Raw genomic sequence first — 6,000 nt, 5'->3', positions numbered from 1 at the left:
GAGGTGGGAGGGAAAACTTTAGTGCTTTTGTGAGCAAACAAAATGAAGTTTCTTGAGGGAATGCAATAGTTTTGCAGGCTTGAAATAATCTTTCTCCTATCTGGTTTCTTTCAATCATCATGTCCCTTTATAAGGGCTTCGTATTTTGCATCTTTTCTTGTTGTTGCAGAAAAATAAATAATTGGTGCTAAACAGCAGTTTTAAATTAATTTTTGTGACACTACTTCTACTATTGTAATGATAAAAATAGGAATGCACTGATATAAACATTTTGGCCGATACGATAACCGATAACTCTTTATATTTGAAAGCCGACAACCGATATATTGGCCGATGAATCTAAATCCAAGTTTTTTTAAATCATATTTGAGAGCCTGATTATAAAAACAAAAGTCTCACCATAAAAATCAATGTCCCAAACACACAATTATAATGATGTTCTCATTATAATTTTATGTAGTATATATGACAGGCTTGTGCCGCACTTTACAGTATTTTCCTTTATTGAAGTGATTCCAATAATTTTCGAAGCAATTCAAAAGCATCTGTTTTTGAATTGCTGTTACTGTTGAACAGTGCGCATCTGAAGTGTCTCGGCTGGAGGAAATAATGCATTATTTATCAGCTTTAATATATCAGACATATATCGGCTGATATAGCATGCATCCCTTGATAAAAATATTGCTCTTTTTATGATCAGATGATAATTCGGTAACAGGTCCCATTAATGTTACATAAAAAATGTCAGTAGTTATAAATCTTTACTGTTAGTTAATAAAAATACAACTATAGCCTATAGTTCATGCTCAGGTCGTTATGTAAGGGATAATGTAGAGCGAGGCGGTTGTTATAGCGAACACAACCCCGACAGGCTGATCGGGACCTCGACGCGAAGCGGAGCTTGAATCAGCCTGAAGGGGTTGTTATTCGCTATAATAACCGCCTCGCTCTACATTATCCCGCTTATTACATGGCTACCTACCAAATAAATCAATAATTTTACACAAAATATTTTTTTAAAAAGGAGTTTGATTTAAAAACGACTGTATTGCTTCCTCTAAAGAAAATAGTCCGTTCCGTCTCTACGGTTAGAATCCTGCGTCCATAGCAACGCTCTGTTTTTCATGGCAACGGTGTGTTATACTTAGCAGCGGTTATCAAGAAATAACACACCGCACTCTACATTAGAATTCAACCAAGCCATGTAATAAGTAATATTAACACAGATTTTAATAGTTGAGATTAACTAAGATTATTACATGGCTTGGTTGAATTCTAATGTAGAATGCGGTGTGTTATTTCTTGTTATACCATGGTCTGGGTGAATACTCGATTATGATTGGCTGCAGGGTGTCCATTAAAAAGTGATAATGTACACCTAGGAAAGGCGTCCCGTCAATTTGCCTGATGACAGTTCTAAATGATTGCGCTGGCTCAAACTCACTGATCAACTGCTGCGGTCGGGTCGCTGTGGCCACGTTGCTTGGCAACGCCTGTATACGGGAGATATTAAATAGTGCGCTCGACTTAATAAATAAAAACCCTCACGATTTTTACTCTAAAATACATTAAAGTATTATTAATTGATTAAATATTTCTTTCTTTCGTAAGTGACCATGGTATAAGCGGGTTAATGCCCGACGAGGTGTCCATTGTCAGGCGACCGTCCTCCGCAGTTCACGCCTCGCCGTCGTCCATTAATACCTGATAATGGACACCTCGTCGGGCATTAACCCTTACATAACCGCTGCTAAGTATAACACACCGTTGCCATGAAAAACAGAGCGTTGCTATGGACGCAGGATTCTAACCGTAGAGACGGAACGGACTATTTTCTTTAGCGGAAGCAATACAATCGTTTTTAAACCAATAAACTCATTTTAAATCAATATTTTGTGTCAAATTATTGATTTATTTGGTAGGTTGCCATGTAATAAGCGGGATAATGTAGAGCGAGGCGGTTATTATAGCGAATAACAACCCCTTCAGGCTGATTCAAGCTCCGCTTCGCGTCGGGGTCCCGATCAGCCTGTCGGGGTTGTGTTCTCTATAACAACCGCCTCGCTCTACATTATCCCTTACATAATTAACGCACCTTTTGTACCAGTATTGAACATTTTGCACCTTTATAGCTTGCATGCATTTAGCTTCTTGCATGCGTCCTGCAGATTGACCGTGACGATCGCTTCTGTAAAGAGTGCTTAAAACCCTTCTTCTCATTCCCACTGTCAGTCCTAAATGAAACGGCTCGGAAATCCGACATAAGCGCTCGGGTCAGTGTGAAGACAAACCCTGAGGCGACAATACTATTCACCAGGACGGGCAAATGAATATGAATGACGCAGGTCAACTGCCCAGTAAAATAGCCTATGGCTGCAGGGGACCAATAAACTTGGGAAAAAATTTAGCAGGATGAATAATACAGGGGAAAAGCCATCTTGGGGAATGCGAGGGGAGCTAGATTGCTCCATTATAAAGGGCTAAAGCTGTGCTGAATGTGCGAGCGCAAACTGCCCTCCCAATTTCACCAGGGGACGAGTGGCGGCCTCCTCCCTCGAAGACCCGCCGATCAATTTACAGATAAATAACCTGTCTGTCTTCAGCATCTTCACACGCACACAGTCCAGCCTCCAGAGCTGATCATATATCACAACACAAAGTCCTGGGATCATGGTTTGCGCTGTCATTGGATGATCTGGCCGGTTGGTAAAGCTGGCTGGTTGACCTGTGTGCTTCGGACCGATAAGCCCAGCGCTGTCACGTCGTGCTGATGCCTGTATTGTTCGGCTTTCTTGAATGGGTTCAGTTCAAGCGGCTGAATGCAAGAGAATACTTATAATTCTGAAGCTGACGCTCTCTGTAGAGGATCAAGCCACGTTACGCATGGTATTTACTGACATGCAGTGAATCGTTTTTGTCTGAGAGCACAGCTTTTTAAATGTACAGAAAGAAACGGGATTTCATTTCGTCACATCACCTCATGCGTTTTCTTGCCTTTAGTTTATCAAAAAAATGTGTAGCATGAGAGGTTAAAATGTTCCTGTAAAACAAATGAGTCAAATGAAATGAGCTTATTTCACTCAAACATTACTGAAAGTTCATTGTACTTTATAGAAAAATCAGAACTTAAAGTGAGTGAGTGCAGCAGTGTTCTAGTTCCCAGCATGCTTTGCGTCAGATGTTGAAATTAAGTGTTTTTTTTTTTTTTTGCACAAGATTACTTTTCATAGGCCTAGTTCATTTAAATAATTCATGTTGATTTAACATAATTGAATTAGGTTTCTTGTTCGAACTCGATTGCGTCATGTTAAACTGACTTGAAATGGTTACTCTTTGGCCAAACTCAATATTTTCATGTTGGGAGAACGTTTCAGTATCTCGATTATATATAGAAAACAGGATTCCCATTTCCCATCATGCTTTGCATGGAGTTTGATTGGGAGAGTAATTGTTAGGAAGGGATATTTTTAGCAGAATAAAAAAATGGAGAGACTTGTTAATGTTCTATTATGTTGATATTTATTACCATTTAATAGCCTAAAAAAACAAAACAACTAGGAAATGTCATTGTAACCAGTACTATCTTTTGGTTGCCAAAACCAAAGTTCAGCGAAAGAGTTTTTTGTGTAAAGCTAAAGTTAATTGAAGTTAACAAATTTGATTTCAGATATAAAGCAGCTGCTCAGCAAAAGACAATATTATTCATCTTAATTTAGTTCAGTGATTCAGTAACTGTCGATGTTGCAAAAACTCATCAAATATGAAACACATTTGATGCAGCTCCACAGAAGACAATATTATTCAGCTAAATTCAGTTCCAGTTTCGTTCTCGTCTTAGGGTGTACTCACACTAGGTACGGTTGCCATGAACCGGGCCCGAGTACGATTGTCCCCCCTCCCCACTCCCCCACTGGCCTGCACTCACATAGGGTTTCAGCATTCGTGCCGGAGCACGCTTACGTCATTATGGTGTGACGGTTTCGGGATAAACAGGAAGAGCGGCGCATCGCTCTGAGTCCATCGCTCTGTTTACTTTGTGGATAATTTTGAGTCGTTTGGTCCACAGCCCTCTCACAGCCTGTTGTTAAACAGATCTATCGCCTTTGTGGCACGAAAATTTTCACGTAATCGTGCTGCTCGTATGAGGAGGTTTGCGTCACGCGTCCTGTTCCGTGCCCCAGCACGGTTAGCGCTCACACTGCATGCGAACCGCGCCCGAGTCCAACTGAACCGTGCTCTGGCCCACCTCTTCCAACCGGGCCAGGGCCGGCTAATCGAGCCGCGCCCGGGCACGGTTCGGAGCACTCACACTAGTCAAACGAACCGCGCTTTGGTGGTCAAACGCACTCGGGCACGGTTCAAACTGGCTAGTGTGAGTACACCCATATAGTGTCAGTGCAGTCAAATCAATAATATTACTTTAGCTAGCACACCCAGTGGCAATGCATAGGAACAAAACACGGTTCCTTAAGGAAACAACAGTGACACAACAGGCAATAAATAGTAGCAAAAGGTATAAAAACAGAACTGGCAGCAGTGGGATATGACTGATTAGATCAGATTTATAGGCGATAAACCTCAGCAGAGAGTATTTCCCTCAGCCGATCATATCTGTGTGATCAGCTATTGGGTTTAATGGGAAGTACTTTTGTCTTTAGTAGCCAATGCTCTGAAATTCAGTGAAGTGCTGCAGTCTGAACTAAATATTCAAGTGGAAGCGACACTCTTATTTGATCTCGAGTTTAATTTCAGCTTCATTTTCTGGATTTGCCATTCCAAATTAAGAGCAGACCCCCCCCCCACACACACACACAATATTCAGCACAGATCAATAGATATTTCAAGCTCTGTTTGAGCGTGCGTGTGTGTGTGTGTGTGTGTGTGTGTGTGTGTGTGTGTGTGTGTGTCACTACTTTGGAGGGTATTTACGTAATTTTATTCCTGTACTCCCCCATAACCTGAGTGTGAGCCAGTATCCATTTGTTAAAAGCGGCTGCCCACACACACACTGCACTGGATGGGCTGCGATCGTCACCGGCCTCCCACACAGTGTTATATAAAACTAACAGCGTCTCTTCACAGGAGAATGAACGTCAGCAAGTGACTTCTCAAAGGTATCAACCAATTTAGAGAGAAGGCCGGGAAGCAGAGGCTGCCCTCGCTGAATTACAGCTTTCTTCTCGGAAAGGCTCGGGATCGTCTGGAAGTGCTCTTTGCTACAGTCGGGTCTGTGCCGGGTTGGTGGTCGGCTTCGGACCGTGTTAAACTGTCAAAAGCAAATGGATTTGGTGCAACTCGACAGGGGAAAAGGCTCTGAAAGCATTTCCACAGATAAAGGCTATCTTGTGCAGTTAGGGTTAGATCGGCGGATCTGAAGATACACCTGTAAACTGAGAGAGGGCAAAAATAAACAATGATTTAGTGCCTTGCTGCAGCTCAAACATACTCTTAAAGGGTTAGTTCACCCAGAAATGAAAACTATACCATATTTATTCACATTTAAGCCATCATAGGTGTATATGACTTTTTTCTTTCAGCCGAACACTATTGGAGGTATATTAACACTATAGGGGTGTAACGAGACCCTCATGTCACGATTCGATACATATCACGATACTGAACTCACGATACCATATTATTGAGAAACTCCAAGACATGTGATAAAAGGTTAACAGAAAATGTACTGCTGATTAAAATGCTAATATTACATTGTGTGTGTAAATGAATAGGCTTGGACTTGGTGCTGGAAACCCAAAGCACAGGACAATAGAGACACCAGAATAACAATATTCATGATTCTGAAGATGAAAATATAGAATTATTTTAGACGAATATGATTTCACTCTGACTAGATGTATTTAAAATAATGTAGGACACTTTTACTGGTAACATCAGACATTTGGCATTATCTGGACACAAATATTCCCTCATTGCATTATTATACATTATATTCAACATTATATATAGTAGTCCACGGACACGCTTTATAATGGGAGAGAA

Source organism: Scardinius erythrophthalmus (genome assembly GCF_964197995.2).
Source record: "Scardinius erythrophthalmus genome assembly, chromosome: 6".
Taxonomy (NCBI): domain Eukaryota; kingdom Metazoa; phylum Chordata; class Actinopteri; order Cypriniformes; family Leuciscidae; genus Scardinius; species Scardinius erythrophthalmus.
This window is presented reverse-complemented; position numbering follows the sequence as displayed.